We start from the raw sequence: 11,381 nt of genomic DNA, 5'->3' as shown, positions 1-11,381 counted from the left end.
CATCAGCCGAGATTCAACTTTGAGAACCTTTAGATACAATTCTAACAAGGATTTACAGGGGAACTTATCTTTGTTGTGCTAATCAATTGATTGGGCGTCGTTCCTTGTTCTCTGAAAATCACGTCGGCATCCAGTTGGTGATCAAAGCTAGCGTAGTCGAGGCAGAGAAGAGCGGTGCTGGTCTTGAAGGGCGCATGGAGAAAGAGGGATTGAGCTTCTGTAAATAGAACGGTTGAGTAGGAACGCGGCTAATAAAGAACGCGGTAAAGGGGAGACGCGGCTTAAAGGAAGGTGGGTAGCGCTATTGTGGTGTTTGGGAAGAAGGCGTGATGGTGTAGCCGGATTGCAAGAGTAGAGGGAAGAGCGCTGATGTAGTTCGAGAGCGTTGATGTAGCGGAGCGGCGGTGGCAACGAGGAGGTGATTCTCTCTTCTTCTTTTTTTTTGATATGAGGGGGCGCTGATGGATAAGGCACGCGGAGATAAAAGAGGGGGATATGGGGTAAATAGTTGGCGTGTAGTAGGGAAATCTTGGGAAAATGGGTGAGGTGATTTCAATCGCCGAGAGAAATAAGAAAAATTGAGGGAATCCAGCGGTTGTGCTAGAGACGAGTTTACCGGTGTGGTCGCCAAATGTTAAGAGATGAATTTTGGTTCTACAAGTCCTAGCCACAACACACCCAATTTCTATGAGGAGAGAAAAAGAGAGAGAATAAGGATCCCCTCTATTGTACCATATGCCTCATTATGTAGACTTTTCAAAAGCCATTCTTTTTATAATATCATGCCACATGTCATAAACCTCAATAATTATTGTTAATGGCATTCCTTCTCTAATACAACCTCCTCATTTCCTATTAATTCCTTCCTTTTCCTTTCCATCTTATGGATACTTTCTTAGTGGACTTGGGATTTAGTCCTCAAGTCCTCATTTTCATGTTGGGTTTACCTCCCTTTCGGGCACACTAGCCCGTCTAAGGGGTAATATTTTTCATGTATCAACAAGGAGCATACACTCAGAAAACATTTGTTAGCTTTCCCATCTGTTAGCTTACGCTTTCTGATACAAGTCAAACAACTACCATTCCAGAACCAACTATTCTGGTCTCAACACTCTCTTCGCTTCCCTCTCCAAAACCAACCCTTCTCCTCCTCTTTGTGACTGAAGCAAGTCTGGAACGGCCATTTCTTGGTTTAGGCCGGATTTGTACAGATTGATCTCTCGAATCTAAAGTACTCCCTTGCAATACATTGTTTAGGGTTTAGACTCGTTTCTCACCCACTCACGCGAAATTATCGAAATCAACAGAAACCGTTTTCACCCTCAAACAATTGGCGACCACAATGGGAGATTAATATCTCGGTTACAATATCAATTTCAATTCCTGATTTCATTCTTCAACCCAGATTCTAAAATGGTGAAAGCAAACGATCCGCTCGGGGATCAATGGCTTAGTCACCAAACGACTCAGTTACCAGGCGGCCCGGTTACCAGTCATAACACGACAAGGGGTGACTTGGTGACTTCCAAGATGGTAGAAGCAAACCATCCGCTCAGGGATCGACGACATCAGATGACTCAGGGACGACTGGGGAATTTCCACGATCACGACGTCGCTTCCCACAAAACTCGGACTTGCACCCGGAAGATCAATTTTTCGTCAGGAGATTCGAAAAACCGAGTAAGTCTTGCTAGACAAAATGCATGGTCTACTACTTCAAGTTTTCACAGGAATGATAAAAACCGATAGCCATGTTATGTTTCATCCCATGCCCTCTACTGACACGCAACACTCACGGTTCCATGGTTTTCCTGGGATTTCGTAACCAAGACCCTGATAGATAACAGTTATCTAAAAACAATTCATTCCAAAAGAATATCTGAAACCCTCGTAGATAACAGTTATCTATCAATTCAAATCAAACCATAAACCAGACGCTTTGTTTGCCTTTCAAAAAAAAAAAACAACAAAACACAGTCACCTACCCGTACGTGCCCACTTTGCATAATAATGATTACACCTCACTATTCATGAGGCAACCGACGTTACTACGGTGATATTCGAAGAGGAATTGTTTATGATGAAGTATTTCTACAAGTTTATGAAAGGCATACCCATGGCTATGGCTTACACTAGTTCAGAAGAAAAATATCTCTACAGATTTATGGAAGGCATACCTATGGCTAGGGTTTGCACCAACACAAGAAAACAAGAAAACAAATTGAAAGAGAAACACTGGAGTACATAGATGGAATATATTTGCCTACTTTATTGCTACCGCGCTATCGCTAACACCAGGACGTGAGAACAAAGATTCGAGATAAAAAGGAGAGCCAACCCCTTTCATACGCATAGAACTTTTGGAATTTGAATAAGGAAAGGATTTCCTATTTGAGCTACGTATGGAAAGAGGAAACTGGGCCAGCAAGAACAAGTTCGCGCCACGCCAAGCCAGCACCGTGCCAAGCCAACAGTCCGCGCCATGCCCAGCCAACAGTCTGTGCCATACCAAAGCCAAGACAGTGTCCACGCCAAGCCAGCGTCCATGCCAAGCCAGCGCCCATTCCAAGCTGATCTAGTGCTAACAACTTGTATCATTTCCAGCGCTAACAGCTTGCATCTTCCCAGCGCCAGCAGCTTGCATCCTTCCAGTGTTTCTCTTGAACGCCCAGTAGAAGGGAATCAGCAATCAAATTTCATCAAACGTAAAGATCAGGAACGACTTCTCCAAAATCGAAGCAAAGAAAATCATCAACCCCCCCTGAGTTCACAAAGACTCTTTTCCTGTCCGGAGATGCATGATTTCTGGGGACTTTGCCCGCAAAATCGTGCAGTCTATGATGAAACATTTATGTGAGATTCTATGTATTCCCAAGGCGCAACGTCAAGACATATTTGCATCCTTCAACCGCACTGCATCAGGAAAGCAGTTGTTTACATCCAGGGGGCCGTTCCCAAACCCCAACCTCTCTTGGAAAGCACGATTGATAGATGGAACTGGAGACTCCCAACCACTGTTCGCTTGAAGGGTGTCCAGTTTGACAACACACTGATTGACGCAGCCTCTTCGCTTCAACGTCCTCCAGCAGCGGCTCCGTTTCAACGTTCGCTTCAGCAGCCACTCTGCTTTAACGTTCGCCCCAGCAGCCGCTCCGCTTCAGCGTTCTCTCCATAAGACGCTCCAGGATCCGAAGACGAAGCTTTAGCGTTTTTTTCCCTATAAGTTTCAACGTCCTCTCCAAGAACCGAAGCCGCTTCAACGCCTCCTTCCCGCCAAAGCTCATGGTCATGGACAGTTTGCTCGCTTATGCATCCAGCCTGCTTTGTTCCCACGACAATGTAGCCTCTTCTGATTACATATGATACCAAGAACGGTTGTCGCTCATGTTTTGGTACCAGCCAGAGCTTCACCGCAGCAGCAATCACTACAAAGATGGAAACATGTAAACCATACTTGCGGACTGAGGATCTACACGAAATCCCTTCACTGTCAAAGCTCAGAAGACACGGTCAACCAAAAGGGCATAGCCACAAAAAGGTCATCTACTCTTCAAGGGTGTAGCGCGAGAATATCATCACCTCTCTGTCTAAAAGACACCTTCAACACTTTACGAGGCAGTGGCGGACCCCAAGCCTGTTCAGAGGAAAACAATTCAGAAACTAAAGAAAAATGCGACTGGGGACTGCTCATCGCAGTCCATCCTGACGACCATCAAAGACTCATGAGATAACTCCAGAGACACGACTGAAACATTTTCTTGAAGAAACAGAGGGAGCCACGATAAACAACATAACTCTCTCATTCCTACTTCCTCGCTATACAGAATATTTCGTCCATGTGCATCCCAGCGTCACATCCAGAAGAGTATAATAAGCTTGTATCAAATCCCATGGACATGGATTCAAGGCGATACGATGAAAGTAGGCTACACATGGGGACTACCATCATGGGACGCTTTCACTCCCTTCAACCCGGTTATTTCTGATTTCAACATCATCACTGCCGAAGTTTTACGAGCCGCGGGAATCTCTCAACATGAAGCCATACATGTGCATCGAAGACTCAAAAAGCACGCCACAAAGATATATTCACATATTCGGCCATGCCATCGAATCTAACAGAAATATAGCTGGGGACTGCTCACCAAATCCCATTCCATACGATAGTCCAAGATTCAGAAGCTAGTTCGAAGGATGTCTCTTGGAACAAAATCCTTGAAGACTTGATAACATCACATCGGCAAAAGAATGTCTCCCAACTCATCTATTTCATCTTGTGTCTTCGGAAGATTTCTACCATACAATCATCCACAACATATCATCATCGCGATCAGAAGGTTCAGACACTGAACAACCTAAATTCAAAGATGGACCGACAACCGCAACAATAATATCTAATATTAGCCCTGAAATGATCGTTCCCGAGCATATATTTTATCCATCCACCCCAAAAATGCAGTGGAGTTTTGGTAAATTTTGAATCCACTGGAGAGACGCTGGCACGGATGCAGACGAGCAACAGATGAGGGTCGATACCTCTTTTCATGCGGACGGAGTTTCTAGAGGTTGAACAGAATGAAGATTCCTTCTTGCTCCATGGACGGGAATAGATGACTGGGCGCGACTATTACACCACGGACCCGCAACATCCCTTCTGAATTCTTCCTGAGTTTCACTGTCAGGCCGTTTTCACCTCCTAAACGAGCTCAAAACCTAAATATTCCCGCGATTGGAGATAGGAAATTCTTTTCCGGTCAGACGGAGGGGCGGACCGTCAAAATCCGAGTTCGTATGAGAATTCTATAATGATTCTAGTAAGGGGAGCTCATTAGGTTTTCGACATGCCAAACCCTAATTTAAACAAAGTTGTCAGGCGCCATCACTACCATTTGATAACCAAAGTTCCAGCGTCATCACCATCGTTTGGTAACCGAAGTTCCGAAACCAGTTTACACCATTCTGCGGACTGAAGACATTCTACACCATTCTGCGGACTGAAGACAGATTCCACCATTCCGCGGATCGAAACCAGTTTCCTCCATTCCAAGCCGACCAATGCCTGGGGCTAAAATTCCAAGCCGACCAATGCCGGTGGCTCCCATTCCAAGACGACCAGAGCCTGCGTCTCCCATTCCGAGCCGAACAACGCCTGTGCCTCCCATTCCAAGCCGACCAACGCCTGCGGCTTCCACTCCAAGACGACCAACGCCTGCGGCTCCCATTCCAAGCCGAAAATCTACATCTCACCACTTCACGGTCTAGCAAACAACACCACAAGTAGAATCTATGCAAGGCCACCAACACGAGAATCACGAACTCTCCTTACCTCTCGAAAAAGGTTAGTCGGGTCTTCATGACCATCTTTCCACGACTTGTTATTTTGATTTTGTCCTTGCCTGTCACCATCTTATGCTTACCTCGCAACAATGCTCATGTTCCGAGCTAAGCAGGGGATATAATGTTGATGGTGGTTTTTAGCTTAGGGTTAAAATCATAAAACCATACATCTGATATGACATCACCACGACCATTAGCGCATTTATTGAATCAATCAGCATGCGTACGTAAGAATTATCAGGGTACCTTTTTTTTATATACATGTGTCATGTTCCACGGCAGAACCCTTAGCATTGACCGACATCATCTATACCAAACCTTAATTCTCATGCCACCATGCCAATGGCAAAACATGCCAGCCACGTCTCCGCGCCAAGGCATGCCAACCATGCCAGCAGCACCACAGTGTCAATGGAAAACCATGTCAGCCACGTCTCCGTGCCAAGGCATGCCATCCATGCCAGCTGCACCACCGTGCCAATAGCAAACCATGCCAGCCACGTCTTCGCGCCAAGGCATGCCAACCATGCCAGTCGCGCAACCGTGCCAATGGCAAACCATGCCAGCCACGTTTCCAAGCCGGCGACGCTACATGCCGCTGGCTGCCAAAATGAAGGATTGCAACAATCAACGGCCACCCTTCCATCTGAGATGCAGATCTTAGCCGTCCAAGGTCGCCAGCTAACGCGTGGTAACCTTTGGCCCAACGCCAAGACCCAATTTTGGCCGCGCCTAACTATGCCAAAATCCTAGCATGGTCACGCCTAAACCGTGCCAAAGCCATAACGGCCACGCCTTCATGCTGCTGGCTTCCAAAACGAAGGGTTGAAACGATCACCCACCCTTCCATCTGAGATGCAGATCTTAACCGTCCAAGGTCGCCAGCCTACGCGTGGTAACTTTTGTCCCAATGCCAAGCCCCAATTTTGGCCGCCCCAAACTAATGCAAAACCCTAGTTTTTGGCCGCGCCTAACTATGCCAAAATCCTAGCTTGGTCACGCCTAAACCGTGCCAAAGCCATGCCGTCCACGCATTCATGCTGATGGCTGCCAAAAAGAAGGGTTGCAGCGATCAACGACCACCCTTCCATTTGAGATGCAGATCTTAGCCTTCTAAGGTCGCCAGTTAACGCGTGGTAATCTTTGTCCCAACGCCAAGCCCTAATTTTGGTCGCGCCTAAACTAATGCCAAACCATAGTTTTTGGTCGCACCTAAATATGCCAAAATCCTAGCTTGGCCACGTCTCCATGCCAAAGCCATGCAGGCCCGCTACATGTCGCTGGCTGCCAAAACGAAGGGTTGCAACAATCGACGGCCATCCTTCCATTTGAGATACAGATCTCAACCGTCCAAGTTCTCCACCCAAGGTACGCTAACCATGTTGCACCACATGTGCCAATGGCATGCCGTGCAACCTCTCCGCGCCAAGGCATGCCAACCATTCCACATGTGCCAATGTCATGTCATGTCAGCCACATCTCCACGCCAAGGAATTCCGACCATGCCAACCGCACCACTGTGAAAAATTCATGCCAGACTTTCCTTCACGACATTGGATGCCAAAACGAAGGGTTGCAACAATCAACGGCCGCTCTTCCATCTAAGATGCAGATCTTAGCCGTCCAAGGCTATCAGCTAACGCATGGCAACCTTTGTCCCGACGCCAAGCCCTAATTTTGGTCGCGCCCAAACCATGCTATCAACGTCTAGCCTTCCTCTCAAGATGCAAAATCTCGACCGTCGAAGGTCACCACCGAGCCAAAAAGTCTCCCAAGCTCAACTTTCCAAACAGCAAAATCATGCTACATGTTTTCCACGAAAACACTCGAGACATCAACACATGTCACAAACTGGGGAATGCTCATTGGGGTATTTGTTTAGCGGTTTACAGCGTGTGGCATACACTACGCCCGTTACAAGACAGTGTCATAAGGATGAGGCGGTTAGTAAATACAGGGAGTAATGGTGAAACGCTTTCCTTCATTATGGAACATCAATTCCAGGCGTTACCGGTTACCACCTCCTCCCATTTACTCATCCGTTTTTCATTTCTTACGAGACCGTAGTACGTATCACTTCGACTTGTATAAATAGGTCTTACCTATTTCCACCAAAAAACAAGTTTTGGTCAGGAGCATACACTCAGAAAACATTTGTTAGCTTTCCCATCTGTTAGCTTACGCTTTCTGATACAAGTCAAACAACTACTCTTCTAGAACCAATTATTCTGGTCTCAATACTCTCTTCGCTTTCCTCCCCAAAACCAACCCTTCTCCTCCTCTTTGTGACCGAAGCAAGTCTGGAGCGGCCATTTCTTGGTTTAGGATGGATTTGTACAGATTGATATCTCGAATCTAAAGCACTCCCTTGCAGTACATTGTTTAGGGTTTAGACTCGTTTCTCACCCACACACGTGAAATTACCGAAATCAGCAGAAACCGTTTTCACCCTCAAACACCTCCGCAGGTGTAGGTGTTTCAACCGAAGCTTTCCTCTTCCTAGTCTCGGTAGCCACGGAATTACCAGCAGACGAAGGAGGGGCACGCTATAAAAGAAATCCATCAGAGTACCAAACAAAGACGTTAAAGCAAAGATAATCAAAGCAAAGAACCTTCAAGGAAAAACGAAGGTTACCTCATGAGAAATAGCGGGGTTGAAAACCCAAGGCTAGTATCCATCATACTTCTCAGGTAAAGAAAAAGTTGTGCGGGGAACATGAGGATCAGTGGTGGTAAAGCCATAGGCCCAAGGATCCACCACACGAAGAGGAGTACGAGCCCAGCGATCATCATGGTCAAGGAAGATGCGATCAGACTTCGGCAAAGGTAGCCTAGCAGAATAAGGAATAACAATCAAACCAGTCTTATCGATCTCCTCCAACAGACGAAGGCTATTACCCTCCCTAATTTTCTTGGCAGTAACATGGATACGACGAGGACCAACACTCCAAGGAAAAAGGTTACTCTTCTGAATAGCATCGGCATACGTAGCATTGAAGTTGGCGGGGGTATAATCCTCTCGCTTAGATATCCCCTCAGCAAAGGGATCATAAGACTCCAGAGTTTTTTTACCCTTGCTACGGTACCATCTCTCACGAAGGGAACGCCAGAAATTACCAGAAACTCCTCTAACCCGAGTCTTGTTTGTCGGGTCGTCCCTCGTAGACAAAACATCATAGTAGAAGGGATCCTTTCTACTAAACAAAGGGAGGAGCATACCTGCGGCCAACTGGCCAATGCTAATCAGGAGGTTATTCTCATCATAAGGTAAATCCCGGATGAGAGACTCGGTGAGAACATCAGGGCCATTGACGAAGGAAATCTCGAACTTATGAAGACGAAAAGACTTGGTAATCTCAACAATGGATAGATGAGCAAAGATATCCTTGTCACGCAGTTGAAGCCTCTGAAGATCATAGTGAGGAGGAGGAGGTGGAAGATCTTCAACAGCAACTTCTTCAACCTCAGGGTCTGCAACCTCCTCAGGGACCGTAGCCGCCTCAGTCCCTGGTGGGACCCCTGGGTCCTCAGGGGGAGGGGATGGCGTAGAATCAGGATGATCCATTCGTGGAGGAGGGTCAGTCGGCAAGCATATCCTAGATCCCTTACGTGTAGGCTTCTTTGGAAGTCTCATGATTCCTAACACCAACAGGAGAAACATCCCAATCAACAATGGCGAACGAAAAATCACAGTCCATTACAAAAACAGATCAGGGCAAAAAAATCAACATACTTTAGGCATGGGTTTTATTAAACCAACCAAAAGGAAGAGTTTAAACTCATCACGGGGCAAAATCAAGGGTCATTCATCACATGATCGGAGTTGCCTACAAATAATAATCATGGCAAGAAACCCAAGCCCTCATACAACGAGAATGGGTAAAAAAGAATTATAATTCTCACATGCAAGCACCACAACAACATCCAGCAATCGAAAGAGGAGATGCAGAACTAAGCGTAAAGAAGTATGAAAGCAACAACAACGAGTAAGAACCACTTACTTGCACAATCAGACGATGATCAGAACTTCGAAGGAGTAAAATAAAAAAATGGAGCAGTTAGCAGCAGGAGAAAAAATCTCTGAGAAAGGGATGGAGAGCGACAATTCGAGGAAGGGAAAAGGAGTTAATGAAAATTCCTTCTCTTTATTCCCATCTTATAGGCGGCTGGAGAATCCAAAAATTTGGATGTCCCGAAATTCAAGGGGAAGTTATTGCATGAAAGGACATGTAGGGACCACTCAATTGGTACGTGCAAAAATGGCGGCGTAACGGAAGTTTTCTTCCAATTCTACCAAACGGTAAAATATGAAAGAAAAGGAGCAAACTGTGAATACCAATATTCTGCGGAACACGTGTCACGATCTTAGTGGCCGCATAAAAACTTAACTGTGTAGCCTTCGCTATACAGAGAAGCCTGAGTAATAAAGGATACCTTCGCAGATCTACTTTATCCCGTCCCAAGGAAGGATGCCTCAACGGTTGAGATAAGAAGAGTAAAAGCCTAATCTACAAGGAGGCATCTGGCGAAGGGACGGAGTTAGATGACGCATCTAATCAGTATTAAATGCACAAATCTCTTATCTACACGCATAATCAAATCATGTGAAGAGAGAAGGCGTGGCAGAACCCGATTGGCAGAAGCTGGCGGTGAACGAAGGTACAACCTGTACTAAGGTTGGGAAGTTCCCGAAGGAACGTGGGTCAGCTGAGGTGGCAGAGTGCGACTGGAGAAAGCACGCGGTGAACGAAGGTACCATCAATACGAAAGGTATATCAGCGAACGATGGACCCAGAGGCAACAAAGATATATCTGGAGCAGAAGGGGCTAAAAAGACCAAGCCTCACCAACAAACTAAGGGCATTCAATATCTAGGATAGAAGATCTAGTCTTAAGCTTATACCTCTTTAATGTTTGGAACTTAAGTATCCTTGAACTTGAGTTCTCTCTATTACTTTGGGAAGCATTTAAGATCTCTGTAACCACCATTAAGATCTTTGTAACCACCATACTCGATACAAAACAATCACTCATTACCCCGTGGACGTATACGAAAGTCAAACCACGTAATCTCTCGTGTCTCATGATAACTTAGAAGCTTTTACATTATATTTGTGTTCTTCGTTATTATTGCGATCGTGAATACCATTTATTACTTAGCATCATCAATTCAACAGAGGCATCAATACTACTTAGTATATGATCCTCTGATCTGTATACATTACGTAGACTGCGGGAAAACGAGTAGTCACAATAGCATAGGAAAATACTTAATAAACCATACACTAATGAATAATGTAGGCGAGAGTTTACAGAATGTTTGGGATTGTTGATACATGCACCATTCTGAATAAATATATTGAATTTCTCAATACATGTGTGAGTAGAGAGGCCCGGGCACTCATTACTTTATTTTGGCTCAGTCCTTTTGCAGACGGAGCATTAAATATAGGGTTTTACATTTTTATCCCTGAACTAAAAACCACCATCAACACTATTGTTGAACCGACTAAGTGTACACGTTTAGGTAGGGTTAATCAAACCTAAATGAAAGTACATTTCATTTGTGTATAACAAGCTAAGTTCTATCTAACGGTTGAAAGATATTAGCTTGAATCTAATCAGGTTTTCATCTAACGTGTGAATATTGAATGCTTTGTTACCAAGGTAACTTAGATTGCAAACCCCGATTTGAAATTTATATAAAGAAGAACTCTAACAACTGGGAAACCTAATACCTACACCTCCTATGTGATACTAGTTGTATAAGCTAGAATGGATTCTCCTTTAACCTTAGGTTTTTCACGAAACCTTGTAGGTTAACGAATTAAAGACTTCATTGGGATTGTGAAGCCAGACCCAACTATTTTCAATGTAGTTGTGTGATCTGATCTTGTTGTTTTCTATAGTGATTGAATACAATCGTAAGATTGGCTTGAGATTTGTATCTCCGATAGGCAATATTGAAAAGTAGTCACAAACACCTTCGTCTCATCGTTTGTGATTTCATAATATCTTGTTTCGTTAATCGATTAAGATTATTG

The sequence above is a fragment of the Papaver somniferum genome, chromosome 10 (assembly GCF_003573695.1).
Source record: "Papaver somniferum cultivar HN1 chromosome 10, ASM357369v1, whole genome shotgun sequence".
In the NCBI taxonomy this organism is placed as follows: Eukaryota; Viridiplantae; Streptophyta; class Magnoliopsida; order Ranunculales; family Papaveraceae; genus Papaver; species Papaver somniferum.
Note: the sequence above shows the minus strand (reverse complement) of the source record.